The sequence below is a fragment of the Artemia franciscana genome, chromosome 7 (genome assembly GCF_032884065.1).
Source record: "Artemia franciscana chromosome 7, ASM3288406v1, whole genome shotgun sequence".
Lineage (NCBI taxonomy): Eukaryota > Metazoa > Arthropoda > Branchiopoda > Anostraca > Artemiidae > Artemia > Artemia franciscana.
In genome coordinates, this window is record NC_088869.1 from 41,252,263 (window position 1) to 41,262,396 (window position 10,134).

At 35.4% G+C, this 10,134-nt stretch overlaps 1 long non-coding RNA gene across 1 annotated transcript; it reads left to right on the top strand.

Annotated features, from left to right (window-relative positions):
- Positions 1-4,122: 4,122 nt before the first annotated feature.
- LOC136029312 (uncharacterized) lies at positions 4,123-8,396 on the top strand. Its single transcript, XR_010618014.1, has 3 exons — positions 4,123-4,236; positions 5,852-5,947; positions 8,270-8,396. It is a non-coding gene; the product is annotated as an uncharacterized LOC136029312 (long non-coding RNA).
- Positions 8,397-10,134: the final 1,738 nt, after the last annotated feature.

Genomic DNA, 10,134 nt, shown 5'->3' on the forward strand with positions numbered 1-10,134 from the left:
ACTTGGGTGACTATTAGAAACAAGCCATGTACTTTTGATAGAAAACTCATTTTCTCTTAAAACTTACATTTAGCTTCTAATTTAATCAAAGAAAAAAAAATAAATCGTTTTAACTGAAAGTAAGAAGCGACATTAAAACTTAAAACGAAGAGAAATTATTCAATATATGAGAGCGGTTGTGCCCTCCTCAACGCCTCATTTTTCACGCTAAGGTTTGTATGGTTTTAAAAAGTAGAGCCATGACAAAGAGTCAAATTAGCGTAAAGAGTGAGTTATTGAGGAGGGGACAGTCCCTTTCATATACCGAATAACTTATCTTTGTATTTGTTTTAATGCCGGTCCTTCTTTTTGTTAGACGAACTTGTTTTTTTTTATATTTAATTTCTGAGCGTTTTTCAACTAATGCAGGTTTGAATTCGGCTTACCGTACACAGAAAATTAAAATAAAATTTATGAAGGTTGTCTCCTCCCCATTAACTTCGTTGTTTACACTAAAGCTGTTAGTAATTTTAAAAAAGTGTCCTATTCTAATTAAACGACACCGGTGTTTCAGTAGTTACTCTTAAAAAACTGGAATAAGCCGTCAAACTTTTATGCAAATAGCAAGGTATTTAGGGGGGTACCAAGCTTTATTTACGGAATAATTTGTGTTTGTTTTATGTTTCAATGTTGCATTTTACTTTCAGTTAAAAAAAACTGTATTTCAAATAATACCGCTAAATCTGGCTTAACCTCCATGAAACAGATCCCCCTCACAGAAAACTCCACGGAAAAAAATTAAATCCAAAGTAAGGTGTCTCCCCTCCCCGTAAAATGGCTCCCGGACGATTCAGCCTGAAAAGTTCTCCTTAGCAGTTTTTTCATTTGAATAAGATTTTATTCTCTAACTGGTTTCTCGATCACTCCAAAAATGCCTCTTTCGTGGCAATTGTTTCCCGGAAATGAAACTTATGAAAGAAAGTTATTATAATGCTTTAATTGAGCATATTGCAGAGCATAGCCTTCCTGTTTGTTTTCCTTTTTTTAGCTTTCATCAGTGGCTGTGCATTATTCATTTTTAATATTATATTCCAAGCTTGTCACATCAACTTGGTTTACCAATCTGGAGTCTTATGAGGACCTCTTGATTTGTTCGTTGTTTATTAAACTATTTGCTCTGCAAGACTGTTCAAAATACATTTTTGGGTGTCTGGAGATATATTTCAATTAAACAAGTACTACGAGCAATTTCAAAACAACCTACTCAGTTAAGTAAATAGCCAAAGACCTTGTCGGAAAGCAGTCATTAAAAAAAATAATGTTTTACTCTGTTATGAGGACTGTGGAAAAACATATGCGGTCAGTTCTCCCAAACAACGCTGCATTCCACTTACGCCACCTCCCAAAATTCCCTTCCTAAAAGTTTCAAATTGACCACCCAATTATGATACAAACCAGGCTATGCTTCCCAACTACTACTACTAATAACTCACTGCAGCACCAAGCCGCCTGAGGCCAACACAGCTACGCACGCTCCTCCTCCAACCTAATCTATTTAAAGCCTCCCTCTTTACACCCTCCCAGGAAGTTCCTATTTCCTTTAAATCCTTATTTATGACATCCTCCCAACCCAGACAAGGACGACCTGCTTTCCGTGTAGCCCCAGACGGTTGGCCAAAAAGGACAATCTTCGGTAATCTGTCATCCTTCATCTGTAGAACGTGGTCTAGCCATCTCAACCTTTCTTTCATTATAGCCCCAGAAAGCGGGATTGAACCACACTTTTCGTACAACCTACTGTTTGAAATACGGTCAGTCAGCCGGGTACCCAGAACAATCCGTAGGCAATTTCTCTGGAAAACATCTAGTAAATTTTCATCTGCTTTTCAGAGTGTCCATGCTTCAGAGCCATATTTGACCACTGTCATCACTGTAGCTTCCAATATTCTAATCTTGGTTTGTAGGCTTATCTTTCTATTCTTCCAAACTTTTTTTAACTGCGAAAAAACACCCTGAGCTTTAGCTATTCTACTTTTAACATCTTCACTGCTCCCACCATCTTTACTAATAATACTACCAAGGTAACTGAAGCTCCCAACCTGATCAATCTTTTCGTTACCTAAGGTCACCTGTTCATCTTCACTTAATCCTAACCTTAGTGACTTAGTCTTCTTAACATTAATTTTCAAGCCTATTTTAGCACCCTGAACTCGTAAAACCTCTAAAAATTCATTCATTTTGCTCACACTTTCATCTAATATGCTTAAATCATCAGCATAATCTAAGTCCAGGAGCGTTCTTCCTCCCCATTTGATTCCATGGTCTCCAATTGCCTTTCCTGTGCTCCTTAAGACGAAGTCCATCAAAATGATCCATATAAAGGGGGATAGAACACAACCCTGCTTAACTCCTGATTTAATACAAAACCAGTTGCTAACCTCATTTCCTACCTTAACCGCAGCAGTATTATTCTCGTACATAGCGCAAATCACTTTAATGTATTTTTCTGGTATACCATATAACGATAAGACCTTTGTTAACGCTGTTCTATCAACAGAATCGAAAGCTTGCTCATAATCGATAAAACTAAGGACCAAAGGTGTTTGACAACGAAGGGACTTCTCAATTATTAACCTAAGAGTGAAAACATGGTCGACACATCCTCTACCTTTTCTAAAACCGCATTGTTCTTCCCTTAAAACTTTATCTACAGCATGTCTCAGTCTAAAAAGTATCATATTACTCAGTAATTTGCTACCTACAGAGACCAGACTAATGCCTCGATAATTCCGACATTATAATTCTTCACCTTTCACTGAAACACACTAATTGTATACAATCTATAATTAGAAGTACTTGTTTGCTTTTAGACTTCAGAAAAAACGTAGTCTTTTGTGATAATTCAAAAGCCATACTGGCTTTGATTGTAGAAGTATCTTAAATAAATACTTGCTTCAGTTACTTGTTGTATAAATCAAGAAATAGTTTTCAGATTAGTGATTGGCTGGGAGCTATGGACATCTAACAATTATATGAAGTAACATTTGACCAATAAAAAATCTAGTGTCTTTAAAATGCAAAAAAATAATAGTCTAATCTATAAAGTGAACTTTCTTTTTTATATTTAACTGTGAGAATTTAAATCACATCATGAATTTCTTATACAATTTTGCCACGGTACCATATCGTGCATTATCTATAGAGAAAGCTAAATAATGTGTTTGAAAGTTTTGACCAGTTTTGGCAGCCGAAAACGCAAAAAATTTTTAGGTATCCAAGGTATTATAAAACGATTTTAATTTAAAAAGCTCGGCATTCCGATGACATCTATAATTGAATAAACGCTGCATAACTCCTTTAAAAACTGAAAGTTTTGAGTGTCTTCATTAATAAATAAGCTACGATTGAACGGATTTTACCGATTGTCGGAATGTGTGTAGTTTAATGGGGAACTATAAATACCATATTAACAAAAAAAAAAACAAAAAAAAAACACTTGTTATTTTGATCTTGCATGTCAATTCAAATAATATAATATCCCTCAAATTTTTAAAACCAATGTAAATAAAAAGAAAACTTATTAGTGAATTATAGATGGTGGATATTTCGGAGATTACAAGCCAAAATACCCTTATAAATATATGTTTATGGCTGCTTCCAAATATCCATGTTGATGAAATAATATAAAAGCTCAATTTTGTTCCAGTGAAGGAATTTTCTCCATGATTTAGTGGAATTTTTTGCCATAGCCTTTGGGGATAATGTTTTCACACGTCGCTGTCTTTAAATATTTCAATTGATTTTCTTAAATTCCATTTACATCCAAACTGATAGCAGATCAGCAGATAGCAGATCTTAATAGCTCGCTCTTGGTTGATGCTTATGTTTACGAGGCAAGTTTCCAAGCTATAAGTCAGCTTTTCTACAAGCAACGCATAAACAAATCCTGTGGACTCGTTGCACTCGCTCCGTTGGCCGCTTGTAAAAACAGTGGGAAAGCCTTGAAACAGTTCCGGCACCTTCAAAGAATACTACTAGCTGGCTTTTGGGTGAAATCGTCTGTAAGCTATCCGTGTATATTGACCTTAGATTGAGCACAAGATATATTTAGGATTTAAGAACATTTGTCTTAACAGCAGACAACAACACTTGGCTTCCATACATCGACTAGTTGACAACTGAGCATGTTGGATGATATATAAGAAAACGTTTGAGAACATTCAGGAATATACCATGATGGAATAAGAACTGATTAAGGTTTGTTAAGGAGCAATAATGGAAGAAACTATTTTGATTACTTTAGTAGGAAGGTTATGATAACAAGGATTTCTTCAATCCAATAACAATCTCAGTAACAATCTCAGATAACAAGGAATTCTTCAATCCAATAACAATCCCAGTACTTTTTGTATTAGAATCTGGTTTCAAAATGATTTACTTGATACAAAAGCGATAAATTAAAGAAAAAGCAGAACCGGTCCTTTTACTACCAAACTTGAAGGGATTGCAGGAGAAGGGATTCAAGTTAATGACATTTACCTTAGTAAATATTCTGTCGTATAATTGAATAGTTTTTTTTGTATCTATCTTTTAAAGCTAGTTTTTGTGTGTGGGGGGTAGCTGTATTTACTGATTATCTTAGTTCCGAACCAATAAATTTCCAAATAGGTATAAATCCTTAGGATGGCAGTGTATTCGTAGAACGGCAGTTTTGTCTAAAAAAAAGAAAACATATCTTAAGTTGTTACATCGAAAGTATCTTAAAAATATCATCGAAAAACATTTTTTTTTTTACTGCAAGTAAGGAGCGACATTAAAATTCAAACGAACAGCAATTATACCGTATATTAAAGAGGTGGTCCCCTCCACAACTCCTCGCTCTTTACACTCAAGTTCAATCCTGTCACAACTCTACTTTAAAAAAAAACAAAAAAACTTTAGCGTAAAGAGGGAAGCATTGCGGAGGGTACAACCTATTTCTTATACGGGTTAATTTCTGTTCGTTTAAGTTTATCTAAGGTCTAAGTTTATAAATTGAACCAATCGCCTTACCTGACGTTCATTGCAGAGTGACCACATTTTGGCTTTCGACGCTTGTTTGCCTGTGATTCTAGGCGAAATTAACGGTGTGATATTTCAATTCTAAATTCCTGGTTTAACCTGTCTAAGAACATAGGTAAGCGTCCCTTGTTTAACTCTCATTCCAGGCAATCTATGTAAAATATTAAACCTGCCTGAGACTCTTGGCAAGCGTATTGCACTTCAATACAAATTTTGACTAAGGCCCAGCACCCACGGGACAACGATTTCAAGACAACGGTTAGAAACTAGTCTTATCTGCATCTGATTTATGACCAGTTTACAACAAAAATAAAACATATCTCCGCCCACGGACGCAATTAGTTGTGGATCTTTCCTTGAGTACGCTGGAGGTTTATATTTCCACAGCTCTTCGTGCATATCCACTTTTCCAACGAATTTCACGTTTAATTCCTGTTCTGACATGTTGAGAGCCAAAATAATTGGACAATTATCAACATGGTAGCTCACAAAAAATGCTTGGGACAAGCTTCTGCACCGTAACTGTGACAGCCGGAGGCTCACACGAAACCCCTTTTAGACTGATTAGAAACTAGTCTCATCTGGGTTGCCTCATAGGCAGGCCCCCACTATACTTCAAGGTAATGGTGACTAAACATTTGTGTGATCAATCGGTTAGCAATTCTAGTCTCAAAACAGTTGTCCCTTATGTGCTGGTCCTAAGGGGATTAATAATTGAAATTAAAATATTTATGTATTGATTTTTTGGCGACTGGAGAATGTATATATGCCTAGTTTTGTAAAATATTCTTACTTTTATGATAATTTCTAGGTGGCCGAATTCCTGCGTCGGTTTGAGACAATCTCGGATGTTCTTGAGTTAGATCATTCAACGGTGTCTGGTGATGTTACATTTGTCTCACTGAAGGTGAGTTGAATAACAGCATATTGACATCTCGACTGGGATAATACAACAATATTTGTCTAATAGATTTTTTATTGAATAAAATGGGTTACTTGATCAATTTACTGTAGTAGTAGTAGTAGTAGTAGTAGAAGTAGTAGAACAATTTTATTGAAAATACTGTATAGTAAATGATAAGTGGATTGATGGTTTCCAATTAGTTTAAAAAGTAATTTACTGGATACTCAGAAAAACTGAATCTATTTTTGGTTTTATACTTATTAATGATTAATTGTGTGTACAAGAAAGGTTTTCTAGACATTCAAGATGTATTGAGAATAATTTTAACAGGAATAGCTCTTCACTATAACTTTTTCCGTGATCGAATAAGGATGTGTAATGCTTTTTTCCTAAAGGAAAGCTTACAAACATATTTTATTCTCTGGTTTATAATTACGTATATGTCTATCCAGGCATAATTATTAGAAAATAAATATAGATTTGTGTTAATTCTCTGTAAAGTTTGGTGGTTTTCGTCAGATTTACTATTGCTATTAGTTTTGCTTGTTAATTAAGTAGTTTTTTTTGCTATTTTTTTTTCAATAGCTAAGATGTAATAGGAGGGCTGGCATCCTCGCAAAAATAACAAAATTACGTGCAAATTGAGTCAGATCTGAACTGTTATTACTGATGATCAAATCAACCTAGACCGGTCGAGCTGATCTGACTTTCAGTCAAAAGTCAAGTCAAATAAAATTTTTTTATTGCCATATTAGTTGGTTTAGCTATATTATAAATTCTGCTCCCATGCATTTAAAAACACAGACATTAAGGCAGGACGAACTCTAAAGGAGTCCTCCTATACCTCCCATGTTAAACATTTGGAGATTGCCCGACGTTCCTGACTCAGTGATCTCGGTGGTTTTTATTTTAACAGATAGAAAAACTCTAGTGAATATTTTGATCTAATCCAATCTTAAAGCCGACAATTATTTGTTTTACATCCCAAAATAATTACAAAACCTGTTTCGGGTTTGCATTCTAGATTCCTACATTTGACATTGTTTTTGTGGGGTATCAAAAAATAGAGAAAAAATATTCTTTTCAACAATCAGAAATTTATTTCTATAATATACACTTGCTGGCGGTCCCTTCAGATACTTTACATATTTATGTTCTGAAGTCAAACATTCCCCTCAACAGAATAGATGTAGCTGTTATCGGAGCGCGTGAAAATACATGAATTAGACCAAGAGACTAACGACTCGGATTGTTCTTGAGCGATTCAGTGAAGTATTAGTTAATTGTAACCGCTGTTACCGGAAATAGTCGACAGAAGGTTGTCAAGAAGTATGGAGATACGGGAACCGTTTGTATGACTCCAATTATGCTAGGTATAGGTAGTTGGCATGTGTAATAGCTGTCTTATCCGAATACAAATTCAGATATATAAATATAAAAACAGCACTCAGGCTTTAGATTTTTTATGGAACCGAATAGATAAATAAAATAAAGAAAATTGGTCACTCCGCTGCAAGTAATTATTTAAATTTTTAAATAAAAATTTAAATTTTTAATTTAAAAGTAAATTATTTAAACTAAATCTGCATGAAGTAAAAACCCGAAAACATGTACTCTTTATTTGTAATTTCCACAAGTTTTACCGCACCCCGTCTCCAAACTTTGCAAAATACTTAATTACCCTACGAAATGTTTAATTATCCCGTGTTTTCCTCGTATTTCTTGCTTAAGAGTTAACCCCCCCCCCACCCCCAAAAAATTCTCCTCGAATAATAGTTCTTTTGCAAATAAATCTTCCTATTTACTTGCCAAATTACGAAGAATAACAATGTAATAATCGTAATTTTGAGTGAGAAACCCCTTGAGTTCAACCTTCTCATAATTGTTTAGTGGAAGCGGAAAAGAAAACTGACAACTTTGTCTTTGACTGATTTGCCGCATCTGAAAAAGAATTGACTAGGGAGTAATATGTCTGGACTTGGGCTAGGCCTTAATAAATATCTTACTCACCAGATGTGTTTTATAACCAAAATCAGCGATTATTATTAAAAAGCCGTTATTTCCTCGTGGTGTAAATCAATTTGGTTGCTGGAGAACTCCATTCTTTCCACATACGGAAACAAAAAACAACCTTGGCATTCAAGGTTAATGGCTTCAAATTAGGATAGAACGGACAGAACAATGAACCGCTTTCTGGACCTAAACTTTTTTCCTTTTTTTCGTTAATGCTCAAATCATACCTAGTAGGTTATTATTATTATTATTTTTTTTTTGCATGAGTAGTTAACTTGTTGAAACCAAATTTAAAGTGTATCTCTATTTCAGGGAACAGTGATAGTTATTCCCTATCACGGTGAAAGAATTGTTATCCCATCTTGTGCTCTGCTGGAGTAAAAAATTGTGTCTGGTAATCTACGCATTTTGGACCATTAGTAGCAGCAAATTTGTTACCTGTGTTAAATTTTTCGTGTCCATTGTTAATTTTTGAATGCTTTGGATAAAAAAACATAGATGAAAAAAATTAAAAAAGTGAAGTAAAAGTGAAGTCTTTTTTTTTCATTTTTCATATAGTCTAAAATATACGAAATGGATTGATTGGTTTACAGGCATGGTTAATCTCTGAATGCTTGGGAATCATAACACTAAAAAAGATCAGAACATTATAGTTCAATGTGTCAAATAAACCTTTAGTGAATTTCAATCGTTTGAACTTTTACAGTCTAGTGTCGGCAGAAAGGAAATTAGATAAGGTGGGTAAAATGAATAGAGGGAACTTGGTGACCGGCCTGAGTCTTTTTTAAGTACTAGTAAAGAACAAAGACCAAGCTTTTATATGATCAAGAATTATTCTGAAAGTGAATGGGGCTGATCACCAATCGTTGCGTTCAACTGGTTTCTTGCTGTTCACCGAAAATAATATCTTGACATGAAATACTTTTATATTCAGAAAATCGATAAAATACTGCTATTACTGTTTTTATTAAAAAAAAACGTATACGTTAAAATTGAAGCTTCTAACACCCCAAAACCTTTTAATGGCAAATCAAACAGTTCGTGGTAACGAACTGTAGTAAGGAGCGACCCGGCTCAATAGTAACCCAAACTCTAAAAAATAGAACTTAGATGCTAAAAGATATATCAAAAGAATCGAATTTTTATGGTGATTTTAAATATATAAGTTTCATCAAATTTAGTCTTTTTCACAAAAAGTTACCAGCCTGAGAAAATTTACTTTATTTTGGAAAATAGGGAGAAACACCCCCTAAAGGTCATAGAATCTTAACGAAAGTCACACCATCGCATTCAGAGCATCAGAAAACCCTCTAGCAAAACTTCCAAGCTCCTATCTACAAAAATGTGGAATTTCGCATTTTTTGCCAGAAGACCCCAACACCTAGTTCGCGCCACGTTGCGCCACCTTCGCGCCACCCCAACACCTAGTTGGTGGGGTGCTTCACCCCCCCCCCAAGCGCCCCGCGCGTGTAAGTCGTTACGCGCCATATATATATATATATACTAGCTGTTGGGGTGGCGCTTCGCGCCACCCCAACACCTAGTTGGTGGGGGCGCTTCGCGCCCCCCCCAAGCCCCCCCGCGCGCGTAAGTCGTTACGCGCCATAATAGTTACGCGCCATTGTAGTTGTGTCCCTATGTCCCACCTGTGAATATAGATATATATATATATATATGGTTTTAACTACGTAAAACTTGCGAATATACAACATTCTTTGCTGTCCCATTGTCTTTGCATATAAATAGATTGTCAGGTTATCCCCCTGTTTCCCCCGGTGTCCCCGTTGTAGTTGTGTCCCTGTGTCCCGGTCGTCATTTATATTCCCTGTGTCCCGGGTCCCGGTCATCATTTGTATCCCGGTGTCCCGGTCTGTATATACATTCGTTTTTTAGTTTTGTTTTTCTCCTTTATTTTTTTCCTTTTTTTTTCTTTTTTAGCTTATTTAGATTTTTAGATTTTTTAGTTTTTTTTATTAGTTTTTAGTTTTTATTTCTTTTTAGTTTTTTTGTCCCGGTCGTCATTTATATCCCCCTGTTTCCCCCGGTGTCCCCGTTGTAGTTGTGTCCCTGTGTCCCGGTCGTTATTTATATTCCCTGTGTCCCGGTCGTCATTTGTATCCCGGTGTACCGGTCTGTATATACATTCGTTTTTTAGTTTTGTTTTTCTCCTTTATTTT